The following is a 19090-nucleotide window of genomic DNA, read 5'->3' as shown; positions in this document are numbered from 1 at the left end:
AGATGTCTTTCTTTTTGAATATTTGGTATATTAATCTGGTACTTTTGAAATCAAAAGAAGGATTTCCATCAACTTAAATGCGTTCAAAAGTGGGTCCTAACATGAGATTACTTTTTTCATTAAGGACATTAGGTTGCATCATTGAACTCGATGTTTTCTTCCATCGACTCCATTAGATTGAAAATTGGCCCCTTAAAGCATATACCTTGATAATGCATTTCATCTTCTGTGACTGCAGTAAAAAAAGCAAAAAAAAAAAAAAAAAAAAAAGGAAACATAGCATCCTTATACTTACTGTTCCTTATTTCTGTGCCATGTTGCCTCTGATATTTCTGCGTTTTGAATCATAAGGGTTCTATTCTCCCTGGGTTTTTGTCCCATGTTAATCTCATATTCATATAATTTTGCTAGAAAAGAGCCTGTGAATGATTTCTCCCTTCTAATTTATTCAAGACTAACATTCTGCTACTGGCAAATTTGCCTCCATGGTTCCCCTGTCTGTACAGTATAACCAGATGTTTTGTAGTTCGAGTCCCTCTGCACATCATCGTACAGACACTGCAAGTACCTCTTTCCTGCAGCCCTCACAATGGAATACATGAGGAATGTGTGAAAACAGGTCGTAAACAAACCTAAAATGAAATTTAAAAATACAGAAAGTACTTCTTAAAAAGCAGAAGAGAGATTGTACAGATTTTTGTAGAGCAGACTGGACTGTCATCTGGGCAGTATGTACATAATGGTGCAGTTTCAAAGCCTTGTAAAATAGTGAGATATTCATTTAAACCAATTTCTAAATGAGGACAAAATTGTAGGAATAATGTGGATTTGGCTTTGAATCAGTAGTACTTATGTGGCACCTATTTCTAACACATTTGCGTGCCTCTAAGCTTTGAATGCATATTCCCAGCACCACTGTCATGGAAGGAAAAGGCTTCTAACAGGGAAAACTGAGGTATAACATCTATAAAGATTTAAAATGCAAAACTTTGCATTAGATTTCAGTGCTTAGGTAGGCCACGCTTAAATGTTTAAAGTCATCTGAAGTTTTGGGCTTGTTGTTCTGTCTAGTGTCTCAGACACAGTTGTAGCAGAAGCAGAGTCTAGTGACGTCTCAAGTTAGGCACTGCTGTGGCTGGGCCAGCCTTTCTTCATGTGGAGTTTTTCAAAGTCTGTTTCCATTCAGACTGAAGTAAAAAGCGATAGGAAGCAATGATAATCAGTGTTTTTGACAGATGGACGTTAGGGGATAAAGGGGTCTTCTGATTTCTCCTAGATAAATGAGAACCCTAGTGAGAGGGGAGACAACCTGCTTGAAGTCAGTCGAGGACAATAGTGGACTGTGATTCTTGCTCCTAATAAAATAAATAAATAAACGCAGAAAACTAGGCCTTTGATACCTACGAATGCAGCTTGAATTTTCCTCAAAGTTTGAAAGAGTTTAAGTGGGAGGCTCTGAACTGGATCCATCTCTGCTTAAAAAGAACAACAGGAACTGACCATCAATTTCTATACATCCTCTGTGCATAGAATTAATATTTCTATTAAAATAAGACATCCCCAAGAAATTCTACAGTAATTGAACTACCTCATATATTAAGACAAGCAAGCAGAGTTTTATAAAAACTGGAATGGCTGATCCACTTATTTGTAATAAAGTTTTATCCATTATAGCTTTCAGTCCCAACTGGGTGATGACAGAAATTTCTGAATAGCCCAGACAATAGTTTCTGAAGCATTGGGTGAATATTTTCAGGTGATGGTGTGACATGGAGGGCTACTCTGTTCTCTGTTGCTCTAACATGGTTTGAATGGCCTGCATCAATCCTTACATTTAATGACAGAAAACTCAGCTTAACCTTGCTGTAAAGTAAGTATTTATACATATCAATGAGAGAAATAAAACACCTTATTGATTTTACATCTGCTTTCACTGTGGTAATTAAAATGTACTTTTGCAGCTTGCAGAATAGTAGTCTGTTTGTGTTAGATCAAAGAAAAGCTCTTCCACAGACCTTATTTTGTATTCCTGATGCCCCTTGAAAATTCTTAAATAAATGCAGAAGGATAAGTCCGGTCTTCATAAACTGCCACCCTTTAACTCTAGTAAAAAGACACTTCCCTGTCAAAGGAACTAATTGTTTGTAATGGTACATTCTAATAATTTCTACATCAAATTAAGTGTTGACTACCCCAAAGTTGAATGTTCAGTATAGTTAATGGCTTTGTCTTGGCAGGAGTATTCTGAGGAAACCATACTGTAACTGTTCACAGGAGGGTCATCACTACAGCAAATCTATTCAAACAAGCAAAGCCCTTGAGAAAGGCACTGTAGACCTTCCAACCCTACTGAATTTGGTGTTAGATCATCACTTTTATCCATGTGTTACTATTTGGCTGCTTTGGGTAGGATTTACTGGCTTTCTGGATGTATGCAACCCATCTCATCTGGAGCCTTGTGCATTTGCAATTGTTTGTATTGGTAGATCCGGACTGTGGCCCTGGACCTGGCATTGATGTGGGGGGCAGTGGTGTAAGTAGAGCCACTCAACTATCTGGGTGGGGTTTTTTTGGCAGAAAGTGAGTTTTAAGTCCATCCTTGACAAATGAATATTGAAGAACCATTTGGAGCTGTCCTTTGCCAAAATTTCCACCCCAAAATCTCTCTGGTGTTGGTCCTGATGGATGAGAGGGTTTCCTAGGCAAAATTCACTTTCAGAGGGTAGATTGCCTCACCTTGCACCCACAACTATTAAATATTTCGACTGAGTAACTTCAGCAGTATTGGAATAGTCTTCACCAACATTTTGTTTTAGCATGTGTGTAGTGTCAAGCTTTTGGCAGCAAAAATAATTTTGAAGAACACATCTGTTTTCTATGATTTTGTTTTAAATTTTCCTCAGGTCATCTAGACCTGAAAGGCCACATGGTGCATGAAGTTTTCATACCTTGGATTGCTATTAATCTCTAATGCTGTATCTCCAGTGGTATGCCATGATCAGACAAGTCTCCTCATGTAGTTCATGTAAAGGACAGGCCATGGTTTATCCTATATTACACCAATATTCATGACGTGCTTCAGCAGCCTCACAGATTTAACACCAATTTAACTGACCCCAAAGAAATAAGTGACATACTTTGAATTTCAGTTTGATTCTTAAGATCCGAAAATCTTGGGAAACTCAGGTGTGTTAAAGTAGATTTATACTGGTACACTTCTGCTTCTTCCCACTCTTAGTACAGGTTGATGGAAAGCTATTAGACAGTTTAACCTGTGATTAATTTAGCTCCCTCTGTACCTTTTATCCTTCTTATGTCTGATTAGTCCAAGGCTTGGGATTTGAAATAAAGCCAAGATTTTAAATCTGGAGCCCTCTTAATTACTTCCTCTCACTTTTTTTTTTTTTTTTTGTCATGTGGTAGAAGTCTGATTATAGATATGTCTACATAGTAGCTTACTGTAGGGATATTTAAGCTAGGTCTAAAAGAGCTACTTTGGTAGCGGAAGCAGTCTAGCCATAGCAACATACGATAATTTATATAAAAACATACACTTACTACACAAAAGTGTGAGCAATTCAGAACATGCCATATATATATACACACACACACACACACACACACGTGTGTGTGTATATACGTATGTAAGGGCTGCATGATGTGTATATTTATGCATACACATCTAAAAACCCCACTAGTACAATTTAGCAAGTAACACATTTCAAAAGCAGAGAGAGAAAAGAAAAACAGAAACACAATTGTGATTAATCATGCTCATTATCAGCTCAGACTTATGACCTGTGTAAATTCTGGGGCACTTTTTTTGAAGTGTGTGTGTGGTGGTGGATGGGAGGAGGGGTGCATATGTGTGGAATGAGAGATGAAAAATACACTCGTTTCTCTACCAATAAAATGACCCCTTCCACCCCCTCAGTTTTCAACCTTCCCTCCAATAGTTAGGTAGATGTCTACAGCTGGCTAAAGCCTTATTATTTAGTTAACTCTAGGTGGTTTCCATTAGCCTTACAGTACATGCCACTGAGCAGACATACAGTAACTGAATTGTTTCAACTTATCCAAATAACATTGAAATAGACTTAATTGTTGAACTGCAGGAAAGACCATGTGTCTCCAGAGACTATTAGTGTCATTTAAAAGGCTAAATGTATCATAAAACCTGTCTTTAACAGAATAAAATTGTACAGACCAACACAATTTTAGCTAATGTTTTCCACATTTCTTGTAAAAAAAGTCGTTGGCTGTAAAGCAAAGTTCATAGCATTTCTAGAGTTATTTCAGTGCAACGCTTCCCAACAAGTTTGAACCTACTATCCTTTTTACTGCTAACAACTTACTTTGAGAGTGGTCACGCTGAAATCTACTGGATTTACTTACAGAACAGGTTTCTATTTATTGTGAGTAAACAGAGGGTTTTATGCAGCAGAAGATTCAGAAAGGCTCTGAATTCAATAGATAAGCATTTTCCTCTTAGACTGCCTCAACATTTAAATCCAGCTTTAATTAAAGAAGAATATAGTAGTATTTGAGAGGAAAAGTAAAACTGAAGGAGTCCTTGTTGATACAGGCTGTCAGTGAGATTTCCTCAGCAATGAGCATTTCGATATTTTGTGATTCTTATTCTGGGATTTACCCTTCTGTTTTTAATTCCAATGTTTCGTGTGTTCTTTTGTTGGCTACATTAAAAATTTTATTTAGATAAAGAAAATGATAAAGATAGCTGAAAACTCACAAAAGAAGAAAGTGGAAGACGAGCATGGGGGAGGTAGAGTGAGAGGCCAAGGAAGAGTGAATGAAGAAGAAAGAAATGCTTTTATGCTATCAGAGAGACGAAGGGGTATTTCTTTGTTCCAAAGAAGTTCAAAATATGAAGGGGGAAAAAATCAAGAAGAAAGACAAATAGTGGATCAACCCTCAATAGAAAGAGCAAATCTTTCTATTTATCTGTCTCATCTTTTCACTGGAGTTTTATACCAACTAACAAGGAAGCTATTTCAAACAACTTCTGCTAACATTATTGTTATTTTACAAGTTTAGTCGCTTTGTTATTTTACAAGTTTTGTTGCTATGGAAATGAATGATGTAATCTACTCCTTCCATCACAATCACTTACTTTTGAAAAAATCTTTTTAACCTGAAGAGATTTTTTTTTTTATTCCAGTTAGTCCTCTCCAAGCGAGGGGACAAAGCTATTGTCTCATTTTTTTTCTGGAAAATCTCAGAATCAGGATGTAATTACCCATGTAGGAACACTGGTGCCTTTCCTGAAAAAGTAAGAATTTCTTGCAACAGCAGTTACTGTCAAGCTTTTCCCATTAGAGCTATGTGTGAATGGAAACAACTGTAATTTCTTCATTGCTCACTATTAAAATGAACTTGAATCATGTAACTCTTTTGAAAAAGAGACATTATGATGACAAAAAATATTGGTTAAGTCTAGCCAGGGTTTGATTTATTTGGTTTTAGTCTTGCGATATGGAGAGGGTATGTGTTAATGAAGCAGTTCCCGGTTAGAGGGAAATTCATCCAGTAACAAGTCATTGTGCCACTAATTCTTTTTTCATCCCTATTTTGGGAATTTACGTAGTGTCTGGTCTCCTGGCTCTGACCCTCAAAGTGTCCCTGAATTCACCTGTAATGAGGGAAATCCCTGGATGGACAGACTTAGAGCATCTTTACCTTGAAATAAAAAGACTCTTACTATTACTCTCACTTTTCCCAGATTATTGATGGGATGCTATTGCACAGATCACCCTGCAGATGTTGTATTCATACACTGTGCAGTTAAAGCCAATGGAGAGATGTCCCCACACCTCTGATGCAGCAAAGGTAATAGAATGACATCACTAATCTGAAATTTTAAAGTAGGATAATTGCACTAGTATTGTGCTAGACACAAACTAACAGGTCAAATATGTGTCCATGCAGCATTTCTACTTCTGACCTGTAAACTCATTCAATCTCTGCTTTGTCAGTTTATCTTTCAGGCCTGAATGGAATAAATTTAATTGCAATTCATAAGACAGTTTTATGGTTTGGTATGACCAGAAGCAAGAACCAGAGAGTCCAAGTTACTGCCCTCTTTATGCATTCAGGTGACTGTGGGATATCCTTGCAGTCCCACTGTGGCGTATTGGATGACAGAGTTTAAGTCACCGGCACCCTCTCCTTGATAGACCTGGTTTGGGAAGAAAGTATGAAAAGGTAGGGTGGGTCTGTGCCTTTCTTAAAAATTAACTGGTACTGGATTGAAGTTGCATTGATTTGTTTTCAACCCATTTAGGCTTTGAAAACACAGATTTCCAAAGCCTGAAATACCACTGTTTCTCAAGTTATGGCAGGATTACCGAGAAGATTCGAGTTATGTGGAACACTAAGGAATATGCTTTTTTTTTCCCCTCTTTAATTTAACCTCTGTATTGAAGACTGCAAATCCTACAAGCATTGACTACAGCTATCCAAATAATGAGAGAAATAAATGGATTCTCCCCATATTTTAGAGATCATTTGCACAAAAATTTCCAGTCTCACATAAACAAGATCCTAGGCCTTTGTAAGCATGAAATTATTTTTCCTATCCAGATTCGAGTATTTTGATTAGGACTTCCCTGCTTTTTTCTTGCTCTGAAACATGAGGTAAAAAAATAAAATTACATAGATAACTTAATTTTTTTCCTGTCCCTTTTTACTGATAATAAGAGTAAATATTCTCATAGGAGTGGAGAGGTTAACAAAACTAATAAGCCCCCCCAACCTTTTAAAAAACGTATTTTAGGAATATGAGTTTTTTAAATGTATATTGATTTTAAGGCAGTCACCTATGAAGCAGAGATGTGAATCTCTTGGAGGTCAATGGATACAGTCCTGATGTAGTGGGACATGGAAATATATTGAAATGATGACATAACAAATTACAAAATGCTGTTAATAAACACATCTTTTGAGTGTGCATATATAGGGGTCTTACTGAGTATAGATAAGAGTCTGAATGCAATTAATCTCTACAAGTGAAGTAAAACTCTCAGAGGATATTACACATTATTTTTGTCATTTAGCAGCTGAAAAAGACATTTATACAATTTGCCTAAGCTCATGTGGGAAGGAATAGCAAAGCAAAGAATAGAAACCATCTACTTAGACTCTCATTCCCACATTCTTCATAGATGACCTGATTTAGGACTTTATTTTAGTACAGCCATGACAAATGTAACATGCAAAACTAATGAAATTTAAATTAAAAAAGAACTTACTTAAGTGTCCCCTGTCCTTTCATGCCTAAATGGAGTCTCATTCTAATATAAAGTGATAATTGTCCAGTGTTGGTCTTGCCACTTCATTCCTGGTAGGATTGAAAAGATGCAACTAAACCCACTAATTTCTGAATTTGGCAAAATTAGGGCGCACAAGGTACAGTTTTGACTGCAAGTAAGTAACTAAAAAGATGCTGTTGACAGATTGTAAAACCACCTTTCCACTATGCCCATTATGCGCTCTTCACTTGTGTGAGGGGTCCTATTTAACCTGATAAGACCATTCGGAATAAATCCCAAAGGGTGGCAAGATCGGGTCCTACCAAGGTTAAATACTTTTGCATTCTTCACTGGGCATACAAATTCTGTGAGAACTACTGCAAGAAAATCAAATAACGGATTTTTACATTTTCAGCACATGTCTTGAGCTGATTAGCACAGAATCTAATTTGCTCTAATCAGGCCAAGGTGGATAGAATGTGAAACAGATGACCTTACTGTTTAAGAACAGGTAATTCTGTTTATTTGTGGTGAATAATGACATTTTCCTACTGATGGGTATTCACCTTGTCCCTTAAATTGCATCAGGTCAGTGCTGAGAGTAACTGGTGCAGCAAGTTTGAATTCCCCTGTACTACATAATAGGTAACTTTTCTGTCACTGCCAATTTGAACTAGACCCATATAAGATAAACAAAACGTAGGTTCCTGGTAAATATAACAATTTTTAATATACCCAGCTGGAGAGAAAATTTCCAGTGGTATAGCAGAAGGAAGTATGTATGAGTCTGTAAAAAAGCCCCAGAAAATTTCTGAAAGGGGAAAGCTTTTCCTTTCCCTACGCTTAGAATTATTAAAAGTATATGTCTAAGAAACACCATCTGTGAGTAAAGATGCTAGTTGAACTTAGTAGGATAAAAATCAAATCACTTCAAGATTGAAAATGTAAGTCTGAAAACAAATTATTAATAGCTGAGATCTGACTTGGACAAGGTCCGCATTGGTAACATACTTTACTTCTGAAGTGACTTAAAACCAGCAAAAATAGGTAACTTCAGAATAAGGGTCATTAACTAAGGTAAAACTTGAGTCAAGCACTTGAAATTTGGCTATCTGAGAATACTGGCTAGTACTCAAAAACAGATTCCTGGCCCTCCTGTAATGGTCTACAAATATATAAAATAACTGCTCTCAAGTACTAAGAAAGAGTATCTCCTCTTTGCCCTTTCTCTTCTGAAGGCTGGAAGCCAAGCTGATGCAAATGTGATGTTTTATTATCCCCCCCCTGCACACCCACACACCCCCCACACCCCCCCATTGTACACCTTGAATGACCCCCAAGTCTTAACCTCCATCCCAGCACTTTTTTGGACGACTTCTGTCCATTCCCAGTCTGCTGGGCACTTTTGTTGGGGAGCAGGTAGGGATGATGGGATAATAGAAATCAAAGCCAGAATTAAAGAGGCAGCCCTGGTGAGATCTTCAAAGAAAGAAGACTACCCAACTGTAAAGGATAGACATGAATCTGCGATCATGTATGACTCAAGATTTTCTTCAGGGAAGAAAGTTGCATGTTTTACTTTAGCTTAAGCATATCTGAATGGTTGTAAGTGCAGGGAAGATGTTTACTTTCCCCCCCAACATATATGCAAAAGGAAAAATGAAGCGCTTTTTCTCTTTTCAGAGAAACAGAGCAATGGATTCTTCTTATCAAAAGCGATCTGCTTTTTTGAACTCAGGGGAAAAATCCCACATTAGTTTTTTGTTAACAGGACTAACCACTTTCTGGTACTTGGGGCTTACTTAGCATTGCTAGCTGGTGCCTGCCCTCCTCAGAGGGTTTTCAGTAATGTTTTCGCAAAAGTCTTTTCCCGAGACTGAGTTGCAATTAGCAAGGGCTTCAGTCAGTTCTGTGGAGACGTCACTCCACATAATACTACGGGCTTCATGCTGCAACATGAAGATGTCACTTCAGATAACATTGTGGGCTTGAAAAGGCAATGCAGAGATGTCACTTCGCTATTATGAACTGCTGCAGGAGAATCTGTCCTTTTTGATGGAGCTAGCCCCATACTTTGCTAATACCCTCTTGATGTCCCTCTCAGTGGGCTTGACTTCACTGGAACAGGATGACAAGTTAAAGCATGTCCTTGAGAAGTCACGTTAACTAATGCAACAACGACCGTGACTACACAGTGTGTCTAGGCAGGGACAAAGTGTTTTTTCAATCACAGAAAAGCCTTACTCTAGTGAGAACTGACTCACAATCTGCAAAGTTGTTGCTGGACAAAACTTATCTCTGTCTACAATGACTGCAAGCCCATGGTCTTCATTGTGTCAGTTAATGTGACTTCTCAAGGTCATGTTCCACACTGCTGTAAATTTTGAAGGAAGATAAAGGGGCATCAGGAATTTATTTTCTTTCTAGATGCCTCTTTGGCTCAGTTAACCTTTAACAATGGTCTCTTCTTAAGTGGCTAAAACAATAAAGAACAATGCCGCAAAGCTAAGAGCATGAATCATAAGTTTCAGGCCAGTCTAAATGGTTGAGTCTGTTTTTCACTTCAATATTCCAAACAAAATAAACATCTGCTGATAAAAATGCCCATATAACTTGCCATATAAATTCTGATTTTTAGGTATTCCAGCATTTGCTATGGGTAGAGTAAGATTTCTAATGAAAAAAATTGCCCAACATGCTTTTCCCAGTTAAACACCATGTGTGATCCCACAAGTACAAATGACGTTTGGTAGTGCCCCCTTTTGTAATTGCTTTAAATTAAAAAGCAATTAGAAGCCCACTAATTTCTGACTAGACCCATTGGGTCAGGACTGAGATCACTGACAGAGCAGTCAGAAAGTATGCATTACACATCCCTCCTTCCACGAAGGCCAAGTTTATATTGGAGGTAGGTCAGTAATTCCTACCACTGTCAGTGGCAGCCTTTTAAGACAGCCCAAGGACATATGCAGTGTTCATTCATCCTTTGGCAGGTGCTGGTACTGGGGACAAATTTGCCTTCTGTCATTTCGCTGCTTGTGAGTAATAGGAATCTTGGATCTTCATGAGGTGGCGTGCACCGCAAGTCCCTGCAGCAGTGGGTTTTTGGGGAACAGAGGTCTCAGAGACTCACTGCTATGCATGAGGCAGATGGGAAAGCTACAGCTGCCCCGCTGTGCTTCTGCACATGCTTTCACCACCCCCCACCCGACATCCCCCTCACCCTACCTGGCTTTCTGCTACTGATACACGTCTTCTGTCTGTGTCGCTGATTACAGAGAGTTTATTTAACTGGAGAAGAGAGAAATGATAATGAGATTACTGAGAACTGCTGATTGCCTGCCCTAGCTGAAGGGCACTGTGGATGACCTGGCCCGCTCTGTCCATGGGCTAGGGTAGCCCTGGCTCCCTGGCACAGCTCCTGCAAGGGTGTCCTCAGCAAGCACCATTGGTATCCCCAGAGGTGAACTTTATTCACAGAAAGGCTCTTCTGGGTGTTTCCCAGCATCCAATTTTTCTTGGCATGGCTTCCATTTTTTTCACAGAAGCTGTGAAAACTTTTCCTGAAATGATCCTCCTCTGCCTTCTGGCTGAAGAGTATGACTGATGTCTTTTCTTCCCCAGTGCAGTAGTACATCTGTGGAGTAGAGAGACTAGGTAACCAGCTGTCATGTCAGGTTTCCTAAACATACTTGCATGTCATTTCTCACTTGCTGGTCTGTATCAAAGCAAAGAGCCTCTGCTGCTGACTCCATTGCACATCAGGGCTAGGAAATAATTTCATTAAGGCTGAAAAAAGTGTTTTAGTTAAGTCAAAATCAGTCTATTCCTGCATCTGTTATTTCTGCTTCTCCCTTAGACAGGCTGATGATAACACTTATCCTTCTCTTCTCTCTTGCCTTCTTTTCTACATCAAAGTTACTAACTACTGTGTTCTTTAATTTAACAGCTTCTGCAGCACAAGGGAGAATAACTTCATTTTATGAATAGTGAATCCCTGTGTAATGTCATCTTCACAAAATCTCTATTTTTCAGCTCTGAAATAGATTTTATTTCAGGAACACTGCAGACCACCTCTACAGTGACACTGTACCGACTAAAGAAAGTGGTGTTGCAGGTGTAATCATTTTGTTTTAAAACGCACTACTGAGGTGTACTGATTATTCTGTTCTTCTAGCTGTCTAATGAACAGCTCTTTGGTTGCTTATTTCTGCCACAGAGAATGGTTTTACCTGAGATCACCACCACACCAACTGGCAACTGTAGGCATTGTAGCTAACCAGAGGCTGTGACACCCATAAATTATTTTGATAGTTAGGGTGAGGATACACATTATAGTACAATCGTAGTTGGGACTGAATTAATATTTGCTTGCCTTGAACCCAACTAGAAGCATTCTAAAATAGCATAGCCAACAACATATATATATATTTAACACGTCATGGCATGGCCAAACACAATGTGTAAGTAACTCACTTAAGTATGTGAACAATGTGTCCACCAAAAGGTAAACAAAACCTTGTGTAGTTACAAGTTAGAAATGTGGGAAAACATATAAACAGCAACCCAAGTAACAGAATTTACAAGATAAAGAACAAAGAACAAGATAAGCACAAGGGACAGCAAATAGGCAGGATATCCTACTGAATACACAAGCAAAGCTGAAAACAAGATAAGCAGCGTTGGGAGTAGATGGGACTCCTTTCTGGGAGAGGAGCAAGCTGCAGAAAGCATCAGACATCCAGAGAAACTTTGTCCATAAAAGGGCTCTCAAGCCCTATCACCTTGACTTCCTCAGCTTCAACCACTGAGTACTGCAGCCACTGGGGCATCACCTCCATGATATTGCATACTCACAGCTAATTCAGCCTATAGTGGACTAAAAGTTTTGTGCATGCAAAGCTATGTGGTGATAATATGTAAGGCTAACCATTGGCACAAACTGTCATTAATGAATGTCAGTCTACTAAAATGTTATTTTGAAGTTGGTTTGTCAGTCTTCTAAATACTCCCATCACAGCAATTTCGAATTCCCTGACTGATACTGATAGGCATGGATATATGTATACGCACACGCACACACACGCTCAGTTGCAGTAATTAAAAAAAAACCCTAAAAATCACATTTATCACATTGAACAGTGTGGGAAATTTGTACTTCACATCAGAAGAGGGCAGAAATTGAGAATCCTTCTCCTTGCTTGTGACAGAGCTAGGGGCTGGTCACTGCCAGCATCTCTAATTGTGTCTGAGACAGGATGTTTAGATATACACTCTACATTGCTGACCAATAAAATACACTGTGTCATGGAGTTACCAAGGGATACTCCCTTGCTCCTATGGCTTTGAAACACTAAAGGGAAATATGCCACTGGTGGAGAGATGAGTGATGAGTTGGGTTCTGTTTATGTGAAGTTTTGTGTTTTTTAAATACTATTTTATACTCTTTGAGAGCATGTAGAAATGTCTGCAAAATAACGTAACATATCTAGAAACGTCTGAAGTATTTGTTTAAATTTTAAATGCTGCATCTGCATCTGTACTGCAATTTCAGATATATATTTAATCCCTACAAATTATGCAACTTCTTTCCTTTCCCGCTGCTTCTCCTTTCATACTACTACTATAAGCAAGTTTCTTTATTGCATGCCAGAAGTGATACTGATTTCATCTGCAAAATTCAGGCCAGTCACAAGTTATGTCATCATTAAGAAAAGCATTCTCCGCTATTCATTAACAGAAGAATAGTAGCATGAGTTCATGTAACCTTGACTACCATTTTGCTTTCTTCTCTTTCTTATTTTATGCCATCCTTTTAAACTGTTAGTCAAGATCCTCACCCAATATAAAGTGATGTCACCCCATTGAAAACTTGGCTAACACCAGGCTCAGAAAACATTTCCATGGCCAAGTCTAGACTTGTAGCTTAAATGATTGTCAGTGCTTAACATGAAAATGTATAAGATCCAAATGAAAACATTAAAATCCTCAGATAACATGAGTTTGTCCTGCATCCCTCATCTGAAGTGTTGGTATATATGTCAAAGTTTTAGTCACGCTGTACTAGCTCCAGCCCTATTGTGTGAAGTGACATGAAGTACGATTTTCATGTCAATCATTTTTTAAATTATTGTTATTACTTCTTTTTTTTTATTTTGATAGATCACCTTGATGCTGAATCCACAGCTTTCAAACTGCAAGACTCTGTGGGATTGGAATGGATCTATAGGAACTACAGTAACTCTGCAAACAGGTACAAAACCTGTTCAATTCTGCAAACTGTTTCAATCTTTGAGCTGCTTTGGTCCTGCTGTGTAATTGAACCTTTGGGCTGTCCTGAATGTTTGCGAAGGCCAGAAATAACAGGAGCAAAAAAGTGTGGAAGAGAGACAATTGTCATGGTACTTTTTCTTTCAAGTCTCTGCAAAAAGGCTACGACACCTTCCTCATGGGCATGATTTGCCCATGGCTGTATGCACAAGTTATGAGGAGCTGGGCTTTTGTCCATAACATCCAAGGCTTCTGTGGTTCAGGACATTGGAAATATTTCTGAAACAAAATTACTTTCTTATCTAGAGAGACTCAATTACATCTAGTCTGGTAAATTGGACATGTTTAAGAATATTCCTTGGCATGGAGGCTGGCTCTCATGGCCTCAGTGACTGTTAATGAACTGTCTACTAGTAAGCCTCCAAAACTGGGTTCCTGCATGTGAACTATGGCACAAGTTCCTTGGAGAACAAACCATACCTGGAAAAGGCTGAGAGATTCTGGCTACTCAGGATAGACCACACTGATATCAAGCAATGTTGTAACAGTTCACCAGTGTAGACATATGAACCCTTTACTACCTGAGAACATCATCAACCATGCTTGAATAGGCAGCTACTGACCCAGCCTTAATGACATGGTTTCTTCAGGGGGCAGAAATTTTAAATTATTTTGATGTTGTATCTGTCTGTGACTTTAAAACTAGTGATGCTGCTATATGCACTGACAGTTTCCAAGTTCTTGAAACAAACATTTCCCGATGACTCAGTAATATTACCTGGCTATGGTATGTGCTGCTGTGTATAGGTTTTCACATTTCCTACTTGCTATAGTTTCTGTGTGTGTTATAATTGTTTCATCAAGTAATATCATGGACACTGTAGATTCTTTCTACCCTCTTGGTCTCGAGAGTGGAAGACAGATTATGAGATGGATGCTATTTTTTGAAAGGACTTTTAAAATGTTTTATTTTTATGAATGGTGCTGTATACTTATGCTGAAGAAAGTGAAAGAAGGTACACAAACTTTATGAAACGGAAATAGTAAAGTTTATGATTAGGCTTTAAATCCATTACACAAAAACATACCACAGTTTTGACTTGGCCAGAAAGGCAGGTCCTTATGCATACAAAATAATTCCAGAACATTGATACTGCAAGGGATTTTATACTTTATGCTTGATTTATACGGTCACGAAATAACTGAGAGTAAGCAGAGACTGTGCTTGGCCAAAGCATATCTCCAAATATTTTCCCCACCTCTAGATTGCAGTTCAAATATTAAGATGATCAATTATTTGTGTTTATTTTCTTCCTAGCAATATTGGCTCCCAAGTAAAGAAGTAGAATTTTAGGGAAAAAAAAATCTCAGGTATGTTTTACAGATTATCCCTTACCTTTTTGATTTGTGTGTTTCCTTTATGCACAATATAAAATTGATTAGTGATGGGCTAAATGGAATGAAGAATCCACTTTGAATTCAAACGAATATGAATTTGGTATACATTTTAATGTATTTTTTGCTCTTCCCAAGATTGGAAGAGAAATATACATATATAAAAAAAAATGCCTTAACTATTGCAGTAGCATCTTGAGGCCTGAATTATATTAAAGGAGGTAGTTTATAAACGTGTAACAGAGTGACAGTCTTTCTCCTTAAGGGTTACAATCTAAGTATTAGACAAAATGCAACTGTTTGCTACAAGAAATACACAGGGCAAGTGTTTCATATCTATTGGTTTGATGTTGTAATTCTTATTCAGGAAAACTTCCACCGAAATTAAAAATTCAGAGGAAGAGTTGTTGATGAATGTATGTAAGATCAGGTGACTTTTTATTTGAATATCACTAGGAAGCAAAGGCAACTGGATTTATCTTGCTAGGAAGTAAGATTCTGTTATCAGAAAATGTCTAGCTTTGACTCCTGACCAGCAGTATTTAGATGTCTTTTGATATGATGTGTTAAGTGCACCTAGAATTCTTGGCTTAATCTCCAAATAATTAGGATTTTTCCTAGTATTGTCACTGCTCCCCTTCCAGCAAAAACGAATTTAACTTAATTTTTTACTTAGTTTATCAGGTAAACATGTTTGGGATAGAATTTCCTTTACACTCAATGAAGCATGAGCTTTTTCCTTCTAAGCTCTCCAAAGGTAAACTTTTTACCACATATCTTTAGCCTTTCTCAGAAAGGGGCAATTTTGATTCCCTGTAAACAAAGTCACCGTCATATTCCACACTGCAATAAACCTGACTCTCCTACAAAATTTGAAATTATTTTGCAAATTAGTAATTTCCAGCTCCTTGGTTAGTATGACTTCATTTTGTGTACAAGGAGGTTGTACTGTGTTTGCAGAGAATTCTGGGATCCTTGCAATTCATTCTGGTAGAAGTCCTGTGATCTTAAACAGAATTCAAAATTCACTCCTCATGTGCAGTTTCTCGCTTTACTGATCTTTGTTTTTAATATATAGAAAAAAAGTCAGAAAAAATGCAAACTTTTGTGAGTCATGATCTGCTGTAGACAGTAATAAATTATCGTATATTTTTGGATTATGTTTTATTGCCCTGACCAAAGAGACTTTTAAATTGTAGGAATTATGTTTGTCAATACTAGATCCTCAATCTGTCCTGGAGCAGCTCTGCTAGCGTTTAGTTTTTAAAATCAGGTTTTCCAATTTTACAAACATTTTCTTTCCATTCTGCTATGTGAAAGACCCACACTGACAAAAGAATTTAAATACATGGGCAAAACAGTGAAGCCAAATGCTATACTGTCAAAAATTGCGCAACACATTTTATAAAAAAATATTTTTCTTTAATTTTTTAATTTTAGCATATATAAACGTGTTTTTTTTTTTTAAATAACAATAATAGGCAAACAAGCTGGACATGGATGTATCATTCCCTTTTGCTTCAGTTGCCTGTGCCCACAAAAGATCTGTACATGAACATAGAAGATTTTATATAATTGTAAAGAAAGCAACTCTAGACACTGGAGATGGAAGAATCCATGGTGTCCTTGAGGGCCAGCCCCGGTAACACAGAATACTGCAGGGAATATTACTTGCAAGGACTGTTGCAGGGAATGTTACCGGGAGAGCTTGCATTTGCTGGGTTGGAGTTGAGAAACTCTATTACACTTGCAAAAACATAGCTTTTGACATTAAAATGAGCACTTGTGCTTTAATGGCACAGAGGCCTATTCATTGAATAAAACTTGAAGTTTTGCATAATCCATTTTGAAGGATCAAAACCTACCCGTTGCATTCAGTAAAAGTTCATTTTTTTTCCTGTGCCATTTTAACCCACAAATGGATGATGAGATTTAAGCCTGTTGGATTTACCTGCTGACTTCATAGATTAGCTGCTAGATGACTGTCGTCTTGCCTTGCAAAGCTGTTGTGTGTCTGTTTTGGTTCTGAGTTTTGTCAATACTGACAGTACTTCCATGACAATAAGCCTTGATCAGCAATTTTCATGTTCAATTTTTGTCCTAACAGATGTAGCTTTGGAGTAATTATTTGAAATCCGATGGGCTGGCTGCTGCCAGAAAATGCCTTTCTGCTTACCTGGTGGATTTAATAAATTTTTCAAGACTTTAAACTTTCTTCATTAAAGGGAAACCATCACCCTGCCATATGAAAACTTTGCCTCTATATAACTCCTACATTAGTAAAGGCTGAGTTGAAAAATTAAACAACTTTGTGTTTTAGGGAATGTGGGTCTTCTGCAGCTCCCTGGGCAAGAGAATAGGCAGTGGTAATAGCAGTAAGTTCCAGGTGGTCGTAGGAGCAAGAAAAGTGACAATACAGCAATCTGTGTCTGCACAGGGAGAAAAGACTTTAAGACAGATAAAGGTCCTGGATGTAGTATGATCCAGAAAATGCCTTAAGCTGACTCATAACTCTTCTGTCTTGTGTAGTCCTATTTTAATATGTCTTCTGTTGATACTCTTGGAAGAACCTACTCTGGCACCTTGTGTAAGGGTAAATCATCTTTTTTTTGAAATAAATATTGAAATCTTGCTGTTTTGAAGATATTAAAAAATATATCAATATTGGATCTGAAAAGTTGCTAGCTCTCAGCTTAGTTAGAAATATTTTGTTAGGTTTTCTTACTGCTCTCACATTTTCTTTCCTTTGACTAGTGTTAGAATTCCCTTCATAATGAACTTATTTCAAGACCTTCATTCTTGTCCCTTTGACTTTGTGAGTGTATTCCCCGCAAATCTATTGATTATCGGAATTGGAGGGAAGGAGGGTGTTTAATTGTGTAATTTTGAGAGGACTTGGTGGGTAATAAGACTCAGACCCTGGCAGGAGGAGTGATGAGAGGAGAAGGGGAAGGGAGGTGGTGAGACAAGCACACATGTCTGCCTTTGCAGTGGATCCCTGTTTTTCTTTCTCTCACCAGGGCAATGCCACCCCCACTGTACCACTGATCCAGCTCTCAGAAAGTTTGATTTTCTGCTGAATAAGATCCAGACACTTTGGACTGTATTGGTTAGATTTTTCATTTCTTTAGTTGGACAAAGATATACAATGTTTAGGGATTATGTTTTTCCTTTTTCAATTGCAACCTATATACTTCATTGCCTAAGTGCTACTTTAGCATCAATTGCAAGAATATAAATAAAAACCACACTCTGTATTTGTTCATCTAAGACCTTGAAAAGCAGTAAATCAAAATCCTTCCTTGGTCTACCTTCAGTTCTCATGACAGGACCAATACATTTGGACTGCTGCAACTTATTTAGATGATGTTTGTCAAGATGGTGGATTTAAACCACATAGCAGCTTTTTTTTACAGCAAAGCTGATTACTATTTTATGTGCCTATCCCCATGGCAAAGTGGACCTTAAACATTTCCCCCTTCCAAACAAGTTTACTCCACAGCTCATGACAGGGACAGTCTCTGCGTTCCTGGGAACAGCTCGGGTGTGCTTGCTTTTATTGCCCTATAGAAGTGAAAACTTGTCTCTGCTAAACTTTCCCCAACACAGTGAACTCCAGTTTCTACCTGGTCTTGAGAGGCCAGTGAGGAAGAGAGACCAGGGCATGGGAAAGAGCAGTATTTCCCATCCTAGGAAATTAATCATCACAAACTTTTTCCTCACAGAGGAAAATAATTTAATCAGCGCTGTGGATTGACAGCTGCAATTGAGACTCCTTGCCCAAAAGATTCTGGCTCTCTGTATAGACTGAATAGCTAGCATAAGACTGCTGCTGTCCCAGGTAAGGACCCCAAGGAGTTTAGGAAATCAGGCTTTTTGTACGCAGACATCTTTTTGGGGGGAAGCCAAAGTGAAAAAAATAGAATTTGGATTTTGTCAAAAGAGATCAAATGCAAAGCACAGAGCTTCCTTAATGCACCAGGGAGAAAGCTCGGGCTACATTCCTGCATCTGAGAGTTAAATGGTGATTACTCTTTGATCCCTGAAAGTATTTTATTCCCGCTCTGACTTTTCCAGCTAGTGCCCCTTTTTTTAGGGCATGACTTTGAATGCAGGTTAAATCTTTGAAAATATGTCAATGAATTTCAGCACTCAGA

The 19090-nt window shown here is 38.0% G+C and overlaps 1 long non-coding RNA gene across 2 annotated transcripts in view; it reads left to right on the top strand.

Annotated features, from left to right (window-relative positions):
* The window catches only part of LOC135311716 (uncharacterized), a 99277-nt gene extending 80939 nt beyond the window's left edge, over nucleotides 1–18338 (top strand). The window contains exons 1-3 of one of the 2 annotated variants that reach the window (XR_010371302.1): nucleotides 5746–5847; nucleotides 13431–13521; nucleotides 17954–18338. This is a non-coding gene — a long non-coding RNA (uncharacterized LOC135311716). Of the gene's footprint in view, nucleotides 1–5745; nucleotides 5848–13430; nucleotides 13522–17953 lie in introns of those variants that run through there. The other variant, XR_010371301.1, reaches the window with a different exon arrangement.
* Nucleotides 18339–19090: the final 752 nt, after the last annotated feature.

This window comes from Phalacrocorax carbo, chromosome 2 (assembly GCF_963921805.1).
Source record: "Phalacrocorax carbo chromosome 2, bPhaCar2.1, whole genome shotgun sequence".
Classification (NCBI taxonomy): domain Eukaryota; kingdom Metazoa; phylum Chordata; class Aves; order Suliformes; family Phalacrocoracidae; genus Phalacrocorax; species Phalacrocorax carbo.
This window is presented reverse-complemented; position numbering and strand designations above follow the sequence as displayed.